The 18,939-nt window shown below is 40.0% G+C and overlaps 1 long non-coding RNA gene across 1 annotated transcript in view; it reads right to left on the reverse strand.

Annotated features, from left to right (window-relative positions):
* Window positions 1-18,939, reverse strand: part of LOC131480941 (uncharacterized) — a 295,934-nt gene that overhangs the window by 191,391 nt on the left and 85,604 nt on the right. The window lies entirely within an intron of this gene.

The following is an 18,939-nucleotide window of genomic DNA, read 5'->3' on the forward strand; positions in this document are numbered from 1 at the left end:
AGAAAACTAACCTCGTTCTTTTTTTCCATTATACACAATCAGCTACCACTCCTCATTTCCTCTCTCCCTCTTCACAGCAAAACTCCTTAGAAAAAAGCTATGTTATCGCCATTTAGACTCACTCATTTCCCATTCTTCCTCCATCCACTCCAAATCAAACTTTCCTCCCTGCTGTACCACTCCACAGAAACAGCTTTCATCAAGATCAACAATTATCTACCCCCCAAAGGCAGCAGACAATTCTCGGTCTACATTTTATCCTTTAGCAACATTTGATGTCACAGATTACTACACTGACCTTGAAATACTTTTTGCATCAGGTTCTATATTTATGTATCTTCCACGGTTTTCTTTCTTTGATACATGACCCTGCTTTTCAGTCGTTGGTTGACTCTGACTCCTCCACAGGGTTCAGTCCTGGGGCTTCCCCTCTTCTCACTCTAACTTTACTCCCCAAGAGGTCTCATGCACTTTCATGGGTACAAATAGCATACCCACAGTGGTGACTCAAACCTCTCTCTCAGGCTTAGTTCTCTTCTGAAAACTTCAGATTCCTCAAGCATCGTGCCTACTTGACAGTTCTTCTGTTAAGTGTGTGACCAAAACAGAACTCTTAATCTTCACTATCCTGAAAATCTACCTCCATTACAACTAAGAATCCCTCCTTCTCCCCATGACACCCACATTCAAGCAGTTACCCAGGTAAAAAGGTTGATGTTAGGACCAGCTCAATGGCTCAACTGGCTAATCCTCTGCCTGTAAGCAGTAGCATCCCATATGGGCACCAGTTCCTATACTAGCTACGCCACTTTCAATCCATCGCCCTGCTTGTGGCCTGGGAAAACAGTAGAGGACGGCCCAAAGCCTTGGGACCCTGCACCTGCATCCTGCATCCTCCTGGATCCTGGCTTCTAATCAGCTCTGTTCTAGTCTTTGTAACCATTTGGAGAGTGAACTAGCAAATGGAAGATCTCTCTCTCTCTCTCCCTGCTTAAATCTGCCTTTTCAATAAAAAATAAATAAATCTTAAATAAATGATGTCATTTTGATTTCTCTAATCCTCACCTTGCACAACTAACATATCACAAATTTCTTTTAGCCATACTTTCAAGTTACGTATTTTACTTTTTAATAAGCACTTATCTTGTTTCAGAGGCTAAGCAGTTTACAAATACTAACTCATATGATCTAAAATATTCTTGAGTTAAATACAATTTTTATTTTTCTATTATTTTTAATGTAAATTTTTTTGGAGATTTATTTATTTTTATTGGAAAGGCAGATATACAAAGAGGAGAAAAGACAGAGAGGAAGATCTTCTATCCAGTGGTTCAAGCCCCAACAGCTGTAGCTGCGCCAATCTGAAGTTAGGAGCCTTTTTGGGTCTCCCACGCAGGTGCAGGGTCCCAAGGCTTTGGGCCACCCTCGACTGCTTTCCCAGGCCACAAGCATGGAGCTGGGTGGGAAGTAAGGCGGTCGGGATTAGAACCGGCACCCATATAAGATCCCAGCACATTCAAGGCAAGGATTTCAACTGAAACACTATTGCGCCAGGTCCAAATTTATTTATTTTTAGAAGTTTGTTTTATAAGTGAAGGGATTACAGAATCACAGACCCATGCAGGTGTCTGGGTGGGCTGGGAAGGGCTGGAGGGAGAGGTAAGGGAAAAGATCCCATCCTCCCTTCTATGACCACTGATGGTTGATGGTGAGGGAAAGATGCTGTGCTGCTCCTTGCTGCCAAATCACAACAGCAGCAAGGACAGAGCTGGTTGCCTGATTTCATCCCAAGGATCTTAATGAGGGTAAGAAGTACTATTTTTTGGGCAAGCTGATCACCAGCCTAATATCCAAGAACTGAAAAAGTAGCAGAGAAATATTCTGAATCCATCCATTTTTATCATTTTCACAATGACAACCCTAAAAAAACATAAAAAAAGAAAAAGAAAAAAGCCAGGATCACCACTCATTGGGGTCAAAACTATAGACTAGTCTAGTTTCTCCGATCCCTTACTTGCTGTGGCTCCAGTCCTATCCCCTCAGTAGTGCCTCCCACAACAGGCAAGTGAGACTCAAGCATCAATCAGATTACACATGTCCTCAGCTTGAACTTTTTTCAATGAGGGAAGGGTAGAGTTACTTAGACCTAGCAGTTAAGACTGCAGTAAATGACCCCATGCCCCATATGAGAGTGCCAGGGTTGGATATGCAGCTACAGCTCCTGATGCCAGCATCCTGCTAGCACACACCCTAAGAGGCAGCAGAGATGACTCACAGGGGAGACACAGACTGAATTCCTGGCTCCTGCCTTTGCCCTGCCCCAACGTGACTGTTAGAGACAGATGGGAGAACACCCGGAGGGAGGAATGCTCTCTTTCTCACTTTCTCCCTTCCATTCTCTCCCCATCCTGAAATAAACTTTTAATTTTCTCAAATTAAACGTTAAGACAATGTTGCATTGGTTTGCCATCACAAAATCAATTCCCAAAAGGTCCTGCAAAACCTGCAGCCTGCCTTCCTCTCTCATCTCTCCGTACTTCTTCACTGAGTCCCTACTCTCCCATCCCCTTTCCTTTCCTCTTGCAGTCTTGCCCAGTTAGTTTTCATCTGGAGAACTTATCACTTACCACTGCTTCAAGAACACTCTCCCACTGTCTTAACATGGTTTCTTCATCCTTTCTTAGAGGTCTAAATTCAAATGTCATTTCCTCAGAAGTGATATCTCTAGTCAGCTGGAAGAACACTTTCTGCTCTAAGCTTGTTTCCCTCTATCCCATTCTCCTGGTCTATCTTCCCCATTGTGCTTACCAGGAAAATAGATCATTTTACTGGTAGAGTTTTACTTATCTGAAATTCTCAGGAGCAGAATTGATTCTGATTTTAATTCCTTCTTCTCACTTCGGAATTTTTGCATATACATAATGAAATATCATGGGGTGAAACCAAATACAAACACAAATTCATTCATATTTCACATACAGTATACAGAGTCTGAAGGAAATTTTGTATTTTTTAGAATAGTGTGCTTGAAAAATCTGTGTGCGTTGAATCTCCAGTTTGTGACAATATGTTGGCTCTCAAAAGCTTTCCTACTGGAGCTGCACTATGGCACCAGCATCTGCAATGAATGCTTCCCATACATGCACAAGTTCAAGCCTCTGCTACTCTGTTTCCAATCTAGCTCCCTGCTAATGTGCCTGGAAAAGCAGTGAAAGATGTTCCAGTTGTTAAGCCCCTGCCATCCTAGGAGGTCTGGATGTAGCTCTGAGCTCCTGGATTCAGACTGGTCCAGCCCTGGTCGTTATGGCCATTTGGGAATGAACCAGTAGATAGGAAGTCTTTTCTGTCTGTCTCTTTCTCACTTTCTCTTTATAAACCTGCCTGTTATACAAACAAATTTTTTTATTCATTAATTACATTGTATTATGTGACACAGTTTCATAGGTACTTGGATTCTCCCCACCCCTCCACAAACCCTCCCACCATGGTGGATTCCTCACCTTGTTGCATAACCACAGTTCAAGTTCAGTTGAGATTCCCTCATTGCAAGCATATACCAAACATAGAGTTCAGCATCTTATTGTCCAGTCAAGTTCAACGGCTTCTTAGGTATACCCTCTCTGGTCTGAAGACAGAGCCAGCAGAGTATCATCCCGATCAATTAAAAGCTCCAACATACCATCAGCAAAAATCGGCATGGCCTAGTGGCTAAGGTCAAATAAATTTTTTAAAGTCATATTTTTGGAGCATTTCTGGGCTTTGGATTTTCCACTTACAGATGCTTCTGTTTCTCGGCATATTTATGTGTCTATAGCAGTTCCTGGAGGACAGATGCTATCTTATTTATCACTTTACCTCCAGGATGTGTATGTTCTTCCCTACACACTTGCTCAGTGAGTAAATGTACAGATGTACTAAGTTTCTGGGACCCCAAGACCCATTCCAACACCAAAAAGAGAGAGAGAGAGAGAGAGAGAGAGAGAGAATTCAATTTCTCAGCAATGTGAATCATTCTTCTTCTAATAATTTTTCTCAGAATAATTTTAAACTCCTAGGATCAGTCAGAGGATGGTAGCTTTTTCGGGGAATCCAGAAATACTGTAATTAAAGAAGCCTGGGAGTTAATTGGGAAGTAAATATAATGACATAATCATCAGTACACAATAGTAGCAATGTTTATAAACAGTAATTAAGAGCTTCTTTTTCTTGTTTTGTTTTTAGTTTTGACTTGATTTGATTCGGTTTGTTTGAGCAGGAACTCAATGAGAAGATTTTTAAAGATGAGAGAACAGGAAGGGTTTAAGATGATGTGAATAAGACATGGGTAGGCCTTAAAGAATAAACATAACCATTAGACTCACATGAGCACAGAGTGTTATCGGTCTGAAACACAAGAGTGAAAATGAATTTAGAATCATCCTGAATCCAGGAGATCATCATCATGCTCCCTGGGCTTCCAGATTACTGTTTTAGACTTGAAGCAGAAGTGGGGAAGGGATGGTAATTATGATTAAAGGAAAATGACAATGACAGGGATAAGGCAACATATAGGTCTATGTAACATAACAGAACTGTTTACAAATGAACAAATAATGAAGTGATAAGAAACACAGAGGGCTTATTCACAGAGTCTCAAAACAGTGACTTTAAGTGAAGAGAATGGATAAGAGACTGCATTAAGGCTTTTCCATGGAGGAATAAGCAACAGACCAAAGGAAAATAAAGTCAAACGTGGTCAGGTTAGTAGAACACAGGCCAACACTTTCACTCTGAGAAGTGAGGCCTTGTTGGAGAGTAAACAGAGAGGAAGTTGTGAGACCCACACAGCATTTGAGAGTATCTTCAGAAAAATAGCACAGCAAGTTCAAGAAGAAGGTGTGACTGACATGAGGTAAACAGGCAAAACAAAGTCAGTCCACTGGAAAGGCAGAGGTCTGGGAAGGCAAGGTTCTAAACTCACACTTGGAATAGAAGGTAAGTAATTACTGAAAGTCAAGCAGAGAATTAAAATGGTTATCATATGCTAAACCAATGGGAAAAAACAATGATGTGAAAGAAATACAGAAGGAAAAGGAAGACAGCTTTGAGGTCGAGTCCACATGAAATGTGTGCTGTAAGGACACATGTGCAAACCTGTCACGTTTGGAAGAGTTCAAAATATTCTATTTCATATGACCTCAAAATAGTCTTCTTTTGAATTATTTTAAGACAAGCTTTCAGTAAGCCTCAAATACACTTTTTCTTGATTTCTCTGCTTTGTTGCATCTTCTACTTTTCCACAGCAATTATTACCTTTTAGGGTACTATATTATTTCTTTCATTTAGCTTATTTTTAATACTGTAAATAAAATATAAGTTCCACAAGGGCAAACACATTTGTTTTATGTAGATATCTGTAGCACCTATAACAATTTTCACAAATAGTATATTCTCAAATAAATATTAACTAGATATACTACTGGGAGACAAGCAAGCAGCTTAGTCCCGGAAGGACAAATATCATATGTTCTCTAAGATATAGGATAACACTCGTAAAAAACATAAAACAGAAATATAGGCAAACAAATATATGCACCTGTTTTCATAGGCAAACTGCATAATGGAGACTAGCCTTCTGTGCAGATAATGTTGCAGTAAACATCTCCTGAATAAAAGGAGGTCCCAATGAAACAGCTCAATATTCTTTGACAGCATAGTACCAGACTTTCTGCCTTTGTCTATACCTACAATTCCATTATACATCTATTTTCATATGGTAGATTTATTACCAGATTTCTGAGGAATCTCCTATCATCCATAATGACCGTATTAGCTTCCATTCCCACCAACTGTATATTAATGCATCTTTTTCTCCATATCCTCACTAGCATTGACGGTTTCCTGATTTTTGATTTCTGATGGATTTCTAATTTCTGTCATTCTTACTGAGGTGAGCGAGAACCCCATTGTGGCTTTTCCCTCCATTTATTATTATTATTATTATTTTATGATACAATTCCATTGGCTCTGGGATTTACCTTAAACCCTTCCCAAGTCTCCTTTCCCACACACTAACTTCCCCTATATTATTACAATAGTATAGTTCTTCAGAAACAGTCGTAAGTCCATCATTATGGCATGGACAATGGCAGACAATTCAACATCCTATTTCAAGATATACTTAGGGCCTGGTGCGGTAGCCTAGTGACTAATGTCCTCGTCTTGCACATGCTGGGATCCCATATGGGTGCCGGTTCTTATCCTGGCAGCCCCACTTCCCATCAAGCTCCCTGCTGTGGCCTGGGAAAACAGACAAGGAGAGCCCAAAGCCTTGGGATCCTGCATGCATGTAGGTGACCTGGAAGAAGCTCCTGGCTCCTAACTTTGGATCGGCACAGCATTAGCCATTGCGGTCACTTGGGGAGTGAATCATCAGACAGAAAAACGTACTCTCTCCCTCTATCTCCTTCTTTCTGTATATCTGACTTTGCAATAAAAATAAGTAAAATCTTTTTTTTAAAAAAAAAGATATATCTAACAGCTTCATTGGGAGTACATCTTTGATCTGAAAGTACAGATGCACACTGCATTTTATCCTCACATCAGGATATGACAGTCTCTATTACACAGTTACCACACATCCCCTTAAATGCAAAGCCACAAAATAAAATCAACAGCAGGAAGAAAAACAGAAATTTTTGAGGCCATGAAGTTAATGAACATGCTACTGAATGACTAATGCATTACTGAAGAAATGAAAAAGAAATTCAAGAACCTTCTTGAAGAAAATGATGCTACTGTATGACCTGAGTCAGTAAAGAATTTAATACAAGAAAAAAACTATTCAGGGATAATATGAATAGGTGGTAATCTGGTCCTGTCATTTTACCAATGGGATGTTCATTGATTCATTTAGTCTTCTGTTGTTATTTTCCTTGGATGTTTTTCACATTTGCCTTTGGTTTTGATGGGTGCTATTCCTTTTTTCTGTCAGGAGAACACCGTTAAGTCTCCTTTGTAGGGCAGGTCTGGAAGAGGCATATTCTTCGAGCTGTTCTTGACTGTGGAAGAATTTATTTCATTTTCAAAGACAAAGGAAAGCTTTGCTGGTACATGATCCTGAGCAGACAATTTCTTCCTTTTAGAATCTGAAATATGTTGCTCCATGCTCTTCTGGCCTAGAGTTTCCTCTGAGGTCAGTTGTGAGTCTGATTGCCATTCATCTATATGTCCACTGATTTTCTTTCACATGCATATTTAAGGATCTTTTTCTTATGTTCAAAAAGGAGACCTTGATTATCATGTGTTGTGGCAAAGATCACTTTTGTTCAATCCTGTTGGGAGTTTTGTGCCCTTCCCGAATAATGTTGTTTCCCACTTATTTCTCCAGATCAGGGAAATTTTCCTTTACTGTTTCGAGCTTCTCTTTCTGTGCCCTCTGGAATTCCCATAACTCATATTTGGCCTTTTAATAGTGTCCCTTAACTCTTAAATACTTTTTTAGCTTGACCTAACTCTGCTTCAAGCTTTTTTTTGTTTCGCCATTATGGGCAAGAAATATCTTTCAATTCCGAGATTCTTTCTTCTGCCCCATTCATTCTATTATTGATATTTTCCACTGAAATCTTTTAAAGATTTATTTATTTTTATTGGAAAGTGAGATATACAGTGTAGAGACAGAGAGGAAGATCTTTCATCTGCTGATTCACTCCCCAAGCAGCCACAATGGCCACATTTCAGCCGATCTGATGCCAGGAGCCTAGAGCCTCTCCTGGGTCTCCCACACAGGTGCAGGGTCCCAAGGCTTTTGACCTTTTCCTTTTGAACAACTGCTCCTGCAGTTTCATTAGATACTACTCACATATTCACTTCAGAGGTGAAATTAAACTGAAGGTAGATATACCACTGAAACAGATTGGGTCATAATATTTTTCTACTTACTGATTGAGTAGTAACATGATGCAATAAAAAAAAGATGAACATGAAGTTGACCATCCTTCATTCTTAATACTATCCAAATAGTTAATCTATTTCAAAGGATTCATAAATGTAAGCCCTTTTAGTTATCTAAGAAAGCACCAACACATATTTCACAATCCTTCACATTAGACAGATGTGAATCAGGAATTTTTTCGAAATCTTAGAGTACTTTGAGAACTATGAATCTTTTGTTAATCATGCATTATATTCTACTACATTTATTTTATTGAGGTTTATAGAGGCCTGCTCAACAAATCATGTATGCTTCCAAGGACTAGCTAATCTTGATGTTAATTAAGTAATTGTCTTATACTGAAAAGACTGATTATGGTTCAGTGAGGACGAATACTGAGTAATATCCCAAATAAGAAAGAAGCTTCCACAAGCGTATAGCAGTGTTCCAGCAGGCAGCTTCTGTAATAGATTGTCAAGTACAAGCAGATCCACCTGATCACACAGGACATTGATTAGATCCTTTGCAAATATGTCTCAGTAGGTTCTCCTTTTTCAAATAAAACGAATATGTGGAAGTTAAAGTCAGAACCAAAAAGAATCTAAGAACAATGATAAGACATTAAATAAGACCCTTTTGGAAGATCTTATACTCTCCCAAACATTTTTACTTAACTCATTTTGTCTTCTTGTTACTCTAAAAAATTACATATTATATTTGTAGTAAAGATACAGGTCAGAAAAAAAACTTTTCTATGATATGAAGATATCAATTTTTTTAAAAAATGCTCAAATGTCAGTAATATTCTAGTTTCCAAAATGGGATTCAAGCATCAGCTTTCAGTCCCAATGGTATAAACACTGGGCTGAAAGTGACTAAGGCATGCTCCCTTCATCAAGTTCATGGTTCAGTGGGGAGAGTCAGAGAAAACACAAGTACAGCAGCACATTTTTGTTTGTGTTATTTTTAATATCCTAAAGATATTGTTCAATATCCTTTTAAAAATTGTTCCCGTTTCAGTGAATAGCACTAAGGTAAACAAGTCAAAACAGTAATTTTAAGGTTCTTCCCCCTTCCTTCTCAATCAAATCCAGTCTGTCCAAGTCCTATCCACTCTCCTCTTCAACATTTCGCAAACATTTTCTAACTCATGACTTCCCTCACCAGTGTTTAAGTCATCACCATTTCCCAAATGTAATAATTCCTTCTGCCTCCTAATAATTTCCCAATGGTCTATAACTCTGGGTCCACTGCATCTGCTATAAATGCCCAGCTGCAGTGTCCTTATAAAAATACAAATTCGATCATAGCTTCTCCCATCAACACTCCTCTAGGGTCTTACATTGGATTTATGTTACAGCTCAACTTTTGGTTATAAAGGCTTTCTTGATCCAGGTGATGCATAATACACTAGCCACATTATGTACCATTGCCCCACTCTATTTGATTGCTGACTCACTGGCCACCCCTCAGATCTTTGAAAACTGCCTAGTCCTTGAGTCTTCCTGACTTTTCCTTTGTTTTCTCTTTACCAAGAATGCTGTACCCCAACTCCTTCCTCAGGTCAAATCTGAAATAATCACATAGGCAGCATAGCTTTCAGTCACTGCTCAGACACAATCCATTCTTCCCACATAAACCATTCGCAACGTTTAAATATTTATTTACTGTGTGATTGTTTGACTTATATCTCACACTGTTGCCCTAACATCTGTTAGGCAAAGAACGCTATCTTTTTCTGCTTACTTCTATATCTCCCAAGCATATCACATTGGAGCATTCCAACAATCTTAAACAGGATAACTAGATGGATGGATACTAAAATGACAACTGCACAAGGAGTTTCACCATTTCACATACTGGTTAAGATCTCCACATCCCATATCAGAGTGCCTGGATTGAGTTCCCATTTCCACTCTTGATCCTTGCTTGTTTTGAATGCAGACTAGGGAAGGCAGTAATATTGCTCAAGAAACTGGGTTCCTACCAGTCAGGTGGAAGGCCTGGGTTGAGTTTCTGATGTTCAGATTTGTTTCCAGCTAATCTTTTTTTTTAATTTTTTTTATTTATTTTATTACAAAGTCAGATATACAGAGAGGAGACAGAGAGGAAGATCTTCTGTCCTATGATTCACTCCCCAAGTGAGCCGCAATGGTCGGTGCTGCGCCAATCCGAAGCCGGGAAGGCCTAGCGGCTAAAAGTCCTCGCTTTGAACGCCCCGGATCCCATATGGCCTCCAGTTCTAATCCCGGCAGCTCCACTTCCCATCCAGCTCCCTGCTTGTGGCCTGGGAAAGCAGTCGAGGATGGCCCAATGCACTGGGACCCTGCACCCGCGTGGGAGACCTGGAAGAGGTTCCAGCTAATCTTTTACCTGTAGTACCAGCATCCCATACAATCAACAATTCGAGTACTGGTTGCTCCACTTCTGATCTAGCTCTCTACTGACGACCTAGAAAAGCAGTGGAGGATGGCCCAAAGCCTTGAGAGACCAGGAAAAAGGTCTCATTTCTCTGATTTGGACTCTCTCAACTGTGACCTTTGTGATCATTTGGATAATGAACTAGCAGATGGAAGATTTCTTTGTTACATTGACTTTCAAGTAAAAATTAATAAATCTTGTTTAGAAACCATCTGAGGGCCAAGCGTGGTAGCCTAGTGGCTGAAAAGCTCACCTTGCACACCCGGGATCCCATATGGGTGCCGGTTCTAATCCCAATGGCACTGCTTCCCATCTAGCTCCCTGATTATGGCCTGGGAAAGCAGCCAAGATGCCCCACAGCCTTGGGACTCTGTACCCGCGTGGGAGACCTGGAAGAGGCTCCGGGCTCCTGGATTCAGATAGGCACAACTAAAGCCATTGCAGCCACATGGGGAGTAAATCAGCAGATGGAAAATCTTCTTCTCTATCTCTCCTCCTCTTTGTATGTCTGACTTTCCAATAAAAATAAAATTAATCTTTAAAAAATTCTGAAACGTGGGCCCGGTGGTGTGGCCTAACAGCTAAAGTCCTCACCTTGAGCACACTGGGATCCCATATAGGCACCAGTTCTGATCCTGGTGGCTCCGTTTCCCGTCCAGCTCCCTGCTCGTGGCCTGGGAATGCAGTCGAGGATGGCCCAGTCCTTTGGGTTCCTGCATCCGTGTGGGAGACCTGGAGGAGGTTCCTGGCTCCTGGCTCCAGATCAGCACAGCACTGGCTGTTGCGCTCATGTGGGGATTGATTCATCAGACGGAGGATCTTCCTCTCTGTCTCTCCTCCTCTCTGTATATCTGACTTTGTAATAAAAATAAAATAAATCTTTAAAAAAATTCTGAAACGGAGAGAGAAAAATTCCCGTACACTGGTTAATTTCTCACATGTCCTCATCAGCTGGCACTGGGCCAGGCCAAAGTCAGGAACCTACAAGTCTAGGTTTCCATATGTGCAGCATATTGTGACTAGACACAATAACCTATGATTTTATAATGCTTTAATCTGAATTGTATTATGATGAGAGAAAAGGTGAGAAAGCAGATAGAGTGTAAAAAGAAGAGAAATCCTGATCTTCCTAGCAAAAAGACAATGAATCATTTTAAATCTGAAAACTCAGGAACTAGAATTCATGAGCTTACTCTAGAAATGTGGTAATGCGGGCCCTGCGGCATGGTCTAGTGGCTAAGGTCCTCGCCTTAAACGCCCTGGGATCCCATATGGGCGCCGGTTCTAATCCCAGCAGCTCCACTTCCCATCCAGCTCCCTGCTTGTGGCCTGGGAAAGCAGTTGAGGATGACCCAAGGCTTTGGGACCCTGTACCCGTGTGGGAGATCCAGAAGAGGTTCCTGGTTCCCGGCATTGGATCGGCGCGCATCGGCCCGTTGCGGCTCACTTGGGGAGTGAAACATCAGATGGAAGATCTTCCTCTTTGTCTCTCCTCCTCTCTGTATATCGGGCTTTCCAATAATGATAAAATCTTTAAAAAAAATGTGGTAATGCATACCAAATCAAAGGGCATATAATGATTTCTTATAGAAAGAAAGAAATGAAGAGTAAGGGAGACTCCTGATTTCAGAAGCAGCCTTGTAAACCATTCAGCTGTTAAACTATAACAGCTGAAAGTGCATAACTTTAAGCAAATTTTAAAAGATTGAATCCTACATTGTGTGATATTAATGTATACAGTCTTGTTTAGAAACTTCTGAGGTTTACATATGAAGCAAACATGGCAAAATGTTAAAAATTCTTGAATCTCTGTGCACTCATTGAACTCTTGTTTGTACTTTCCTGGTTATTTTAAATATTTTCTAATTCAAAGGCCAAAAATGAAAGCTGATTAGAAGACAATTTTTATTTTTCAAACCAACAAGTCAGGAATGAAGGTGAGTTATATAAGAAAGAGAGAAAGAACTATTAACCTCTGAGTGATTCAGATGCTACAGATTTAAAGCACGGGTATTTGGTGCAGTTGTTTAGACATTGTCTGGGATACCTAACTCCCAAATCAGAATGTCTGCATGCAACTCCTGGTTCTGCCCCAGAGTCCAGATTCCTGCTAATGTGCAACCCAGAAGACAGGAGCTGTTGGCTCAAATTGTTGGGTCTCTATCAGCCAAGTGGGAAATCTTCATTGTGTTCCTAGTTCTGGGATTTATCTTGGCCCTGTCTCTGCTATGGCCGGCATCCGGGGAGTGAACCAGCAGATGGGAGCACTTGCTGCTGCTCTCTCTTTTCCTCTTTCTCCCTCTCAAATACATAACTTGAATAAATAAAAGTTAGGGGTAAAAAAAAGTCTCAGATTTCCATAAATCTGGGGAACTTCAAATGAGAAGGCTAAGGGACTAACATTTACAGCTATTCAAATACAGTATTTATGGCAACAAATAGCTTAGTGACATAAAATCATGGAAAGCCACTCTCTTTTTTATACATATAGAACTTTAAGGTGACAAACACTTTTGGAGTCCACCTTGCTTCTTCTGTTTCTTGAATCCCTTCTAAGACATCCTTAGGAGAGATGTGCAGCTCTATTTGAACGCTGATGTGATGGACTTCAATATCACCTGTGGCATTCTGCTTCCTCCCTGAGTTTCTGCAATCAGTGAATAGGACTTCCTTACATAAAGCCAAGTATACCGACATATTGACCCAGTTCTACCTACAGTTTTTCATTCCTTCTGTAGTTTGAAGATAATGAATTTTTGTCTTAAGAATCCTCAGTGAAAGGACCGCCACTGCAGTATAGTGAGTTAGGCTGGTATCCTATATGGGTACCTCTTTGAGCCCTAGCTGTTCCACCTCTATCCAGCTGGCTACTGTTTCTTGGAAAGCAGGAAGAAGATGGACCAAGTCCTTGGGCTCATCCCCTGAATAAACTTCCGAGATGAAGTTCAAAGTTTCAGACTTGGCCTAGCCCTACCTGTTGTAATCATTTGAGAAGTAAATCAGTAGATGGTTCTCTATCTATCTATCTATCTATCTATCTATCTATTTTTCTATCTTTCTTTTTCTTTCTTTCTTTCTAATCTATTTTGCCTTTCAAAATAAAAATATCTAACCCCTCTCTCTGCCTTTCAAAATAAAAATAAAGCTTTTTTAAAAAAACTTAAAGATTCATCAGTGCCTTTGATAACTACCACTTTTTCATTTGATCTCTGACTTACTTGAATAGCGAGCCCAACATTCCAGCAAAAGACTCAAAATATTTAAATGTGAGAAAAAGTAGATTTACATAGAATTCATTCATTCATTCATTCATCCCTGACAAGTGACAAAAACATGACTGCACAGTGTCTACTGATTCCTTCCATTCTTCTGGAATGAACATATGCTTCACACACAGGGATTGCTGTGTAAAACCCTGACATGGATCAATCCGGCAAGGGAAGGTTAAAGCAGGGAGCAGAAGGACTGTGCCTCTCGGGCCTTTAGAAGGCAGTAATCATCATGAGACTATGCTCTAAATTTGCTCCTGGGAACTAAACTTCAAATCAAAGCCAAGTATAACAGTGTTGTTTCCAGAATTATTTGAAACTTCAAGCTGTGCTAAGTGCCTTTTTGCCTCTATAGATGAAATTGCTACATTTTTCAGTTTGTTTCCATTTGAAGGAAAATGGTTTAGGTGATTACAGAGGAGAAGTTCATCGATTCTGTACAAATTCCACTCGTGCTTTTTCTGTTAAAATTCTTAAAGTCTCTAATAGATCATTTAAGTTCCTCTAAAATAGTTTATTTAAAGAATAATAAAATCCCTCAACTTTCCAGAGGCAAAAAAAAAAAAAAGAATTATACTCAATGTGAGCTCTTACTGCTAAATTCATGCCAGAGGCCTATCTGTCTTACATGATCAAGAGATAGTCTCCCGTAGTTCCTAACAGGTGATTGAAAACTGAGGAAGTGATGAAACACAGCCTTTTCCTAGACTTGATTTTCACCAATTTCAAAAGCAAACAGTTAGAATTCCTTTAGGATATCTAATCAGAAAAATTCTCTCTCTCTTAATATCCATTCTCCTTCATTTTATTTCTCCTCCCACCAAATAATGAAAGAGCATCTACTATATGACAATGATCTGCCATAACTGTTTTGGATATAGGGGAAATAGAGAACTATATAGAAACAAACCCTTGGTGCTCATATTCTAGGAGTGGGGAGATATTATGATTGCATTGATCTTGTTTTGCTGTAAAGAAAATAAACAGGGTGACGCCCTAGATGGTAGCTTTGAGGTAGAGAGCTAATCACACAGTGTTCCTGGTAGAGATGTTAGAAGCGAAAAACCAAGTGTCAAGAAAAGTCACATTAAAAAAAGGCTTAGGAAAGAACATTCCAGGTAAAGCAAATAATAAGTATGGGAGCCTAAGAGAGCTCAATTCCTGTAATACAAATGTTCTTGGGAAGATGCTAACAATCACAATGATAATGGAACCACTGCTCCACCTGGGCACTCACTCAGCTGAGTGCTCATGGTCTGAGACCACGATTCCCCGACCTGACAGGCTACTGCAGTTGATGGCTCCTCCTAAGACCCACTGGTAGAATCTGCCCACAGCAGAGCAGCCTCTCATCCTCCCTGAGCTATCATATCCAATGACTGTCCACAGAGGTAAGAGACACAGCCCCTTTGTAAGAGCCATCCAATCCCTAAACACTCCATGAGCTGTCTGAGTCTCTGTGCCTGCTGAATCACAGCTCCACTGCCTGTTTTACCAGTCCTGCTTACTTCATTCATTTACAGGTAGTGATTCTAAAAGCAGTTCCCAAAATATCCCTTTCTGCAGATCTCTGTCTCAGCATCCCTTTTCCTGATGAGGCATCCAGCTGAATACACGAGTTGATCATTTCAGACATTTGTAAATATTAAAATACAACAGTTGCACCACCATGAAATGTCGGAATTATTTCAGAATGTCAGTGTATTTTACATCTGTCTGATTCCTTAAAAACAATCTGACACGAGGTCCTACTTGGTTTCCATGCTGGTAATTTTGCCACTGTAAAATCTTAGTATATGTGCTGCCAAAGTGAGCACTCCACTGTAAAATCTATCCCCACAATGCTGAATGATGTTTCCCAATCACAAATCTGATCATTGTGGTCTCCTGCTAAAGGTGTTCAGTGATTGACTTTCAGTGGCCTTGATGACAATGCCTGGATTCCACAGTTCACAAGGCTTTCCAAGACTCACACATTCCTTCCTCCCTGGCACTTCCATTCACCTTCTTCAACCCGGAACCCACCAAGGCAGTTCTGTGCTAATTCATTTCCTCCAGCATGTCTCCAAATCAATAGTTTCCTATGCGAAGAGTATTCTTCAAAGTCCCTTTCTGAATCCCTTTTAAAGTTCTCATGTCTTGGGTTCCTAGAGGTACACATCATTGTACCTCTAGAATACGTACATTTTTATCAGTGTATACATCACTGAAAACATCTGCCCACTTCTGCTCAATTGTACCATCACTGCCTGGAAGCCAGAAACTATATCCTACCCAACACTGACTCCCCGGATTCCATCACAGTGTCAAAAACTCTGAAGACTTTAAAAAGGCACCGCAGCCTTCAAAACAAACCATAGAAGTGAAATCTATCCCTACAATGGATGCTTTGATAAGCATTTTGCAAGTATAGAATTTGTCTTAGCTGAAAGATTCCCTTTAACTAGGCCATGAAAAAGATAGGGCAAGAATAAAACTTGCAGAAACATAATACGTGTTTTATAAATGGAACTGTCATGCCCCAATCCCTTAAAGTCTTCAGAATTTAAATTCTTAAGAATTCTCATAGGGGCGCAGCACGATGGCTCAATTGCTAAATCCTCAAGTTGCAAGCATCAGGATCCCATTTGTACACCAGTTCATGTCCCAGCTGTTCCACTTCCCATCCAGCTCTCTGCTTGTACCCTGAGAAAGCAGTTGAGGATGGCTCAAAGCCTTGGGACCCTGCACCCACACGGGAGACCCAAAAGAAGCTCCAGGTTCCTGGCTTCTGGTCAGCTGAGTTCCGGCCATCATGGCCACTTCGGGAGTGAGTCAGCAGACAGAAGATCTTTTTCTTTCTCTTTCTTTCTTTGTTTCTTTGTTTCTTTCTTTCTTCATATCTGCCTTTCCAATAAAATAATAGATACACAGATCTTAAAAATAAATAAATCTTTAAAAACAAAAAGAGTCCCATAGACTTCTAGACGCAGCATATGCTTACTTCAGTTGATTTACTAGATCCTACGATGCTAAGACCTTGTCGTGAGTATTTTTTCAGCCTTCAGCCTACATAAGAGAAAAGTCAGGAAAAAGGCCTGGCGCAATGGCTCAGTGGCTAAATCCTTGCCTTGCATACACTGGGATCCCATATGGGTGCCAGTTAGTGTCCTGGCTGCTTAACTTCCCATCCAGCTCCTTGTTTATGATCTAGGAAAGAAGTACAGGATGGCCCAAAGCATTAGGACCCCACACCAACATGAAAGAAGCTCCTGGTTCAGATTGACTCAGATCTGGCTGTTGCGGCCACTTGGAGAATAAACCAATGTATGGAAGATCCTTCTCTGTCTCTCCTTGTCTCTGTAAATCTGACTTTCTAACAAAAATAAATAAAGCTGTAAAAACCAAAAGCAAAAGAAAGGAAGGAAGAGGGGAGAAAGAGAGAAGGAAGGAAGGAAGGAAGGAAGGAAGGAAGGAAGGAAGGAAGGAAAGAAAGAAAGAAAGAAAGAAAGAAAGAAAGAAAGAAAGAAAGAAAGAAAGAAAGTTAGTTAGTTAAGTGAGAGAGAGGAGCAGACTACAGCAACATCCTGAGTACTTTGTGCTTTCTGAATGTTCACATTTAAACAATTCCAAAGTAGCCCAAGAAAATGAAGAAAAATTCATTTGACATTGACATTTCTTTCCAGGAACTTCAAGGAACAGAAATGAAGATGATACATTTTTTTAAAATCTATTTTACCATATTTAAAAAACAAAGAGAAAAGAAGAATCCGAGACAGAGATATTCCACCTGTTGTTTCACTCCACATGGCCACAATACCAGTTCCAATATCCTGGAACTCCCATGTGGGTAGCAGGGGCCCAAACACTTTCAGCCATGTGCTGTTGCCTTTCCAGGCACATTAACATGGAGCCTAATCAGAAATAGAGCAGTTGAATTCAAACTGTGCTCCAATTTGAGATGCTGGCATCCTAGCTGACAAAACCTGCTATGCCATAACACAGGCCCTGGATGCTATTTAGACATTACCCATTGATAATATCAACAGTGCGTGCCTTGACAACATACAGAAGGAACAGTTTTAGGCTAGAAAAGTTAGTGGCCTCCAAGAGAGAACACTTGGGCATTAATTCTCTGAACAGCACATGGTCTTCGACAAAATACCTAAATTTGCCCTTGTTTGATCTTTCTTATCCATGCAATACACAACTCACACTGTCCTCTTGACAGTTACATAAATGCAGCCACTCGAGAAGGTGCCTATTCTAGTCCCTGGCATAATTAAGGTTTCAGTAACTCTTCACTGAGAGCAACAAGTATTTCAAAAAAGAAAAATGCATTTTCCTTATATCTTAAAACCCAAACGCAGAAGACTGGGAGAAACTGATTCACATGGATTAATATTTTCACTCTGCATGTATGAATTTAAAATATATTGATTTCGACTTTTTATCTCAATGTTACTTCTACATGATCAGAAAATCAGCTTATTTAAGAAACTAAATCAAACTGTCAACCATATACCCTAAGTTGTAGTACATTTCATTTCCTTTTCCAAAATGAGCTAATTGGTTAAAAAAAAAAGACTTCTAGAAAGTTAGTAGCTTTCTATCCCAGAAGATACCCAAACAGATTAAAGCTTTTCTGCATTTCTTGAAAGCACATTTTTGTATGCCCACTGGTATGCTGAGATGTGTAATAATGGAATTTAAAAGATTAGGATAGTAAATCTCCATATCAAGATATCATAAAAACCCAAACTACAAATTTTTCTTCTTCAGGACAGAAATAAAACAAAACTGCATAAATTTGGTAGATATAAAATGTTGAGCTTAGGACTAGCACAGTGGCTAACCCTCTGCCTGCAGCATTGGCATTCTATATGAGCACCAGTCAAGTCCTGGCTCCTCCACTTCTGATTCCATTCCCTGTTTGTGGCCTGGGAAAGCACCAGAGAATGGCTCAGGTTCTTGGGAACCCTGCACTCATAGGAAACCCAGGAGAAGCTCCTGGCACCTGATCAGTTCAGCCATGGTCATTGAGACCATTTGATGAGTGAAACAGCAGATGGGAGATCTCTCTCTATCTCTTCCTCTGTCTCTGTCTCTCCTACTATCTGTAAATTCACCTTTGAAATAAAAATAAATCTTTTTTTAACGTTGAGCTTATGTTCCTTAATAATGTTTATAATGCTGGTAAACACAAAAAGATGCTATGCTTGAACTAAGAAGAAATAATCTTCCAGCTTCTACATCTTTTGACATGCAAAATGATTAAGTCTTGCCAAGTACTCCAAAGAATAGAGCAAAATCTTTATTTTGAAAAACAAAAACTACTAATCAAGCTCTGCTTGATGC

Source organism: Ochotona princeps, chromosome 8 (assembly GCF_030435755.1).
Source record: "Ochotona princeps isolate mOchPri1 chromosome 8, mOchPri1.hap1, whole genome shotgun sequence".
NCBI classification, from domain to species: Eukaryota; Metazoa; Chordata; class Mammalia; order Lagomorpha; family Ochotonidae; genus Ochotona; species Ochotona princeps.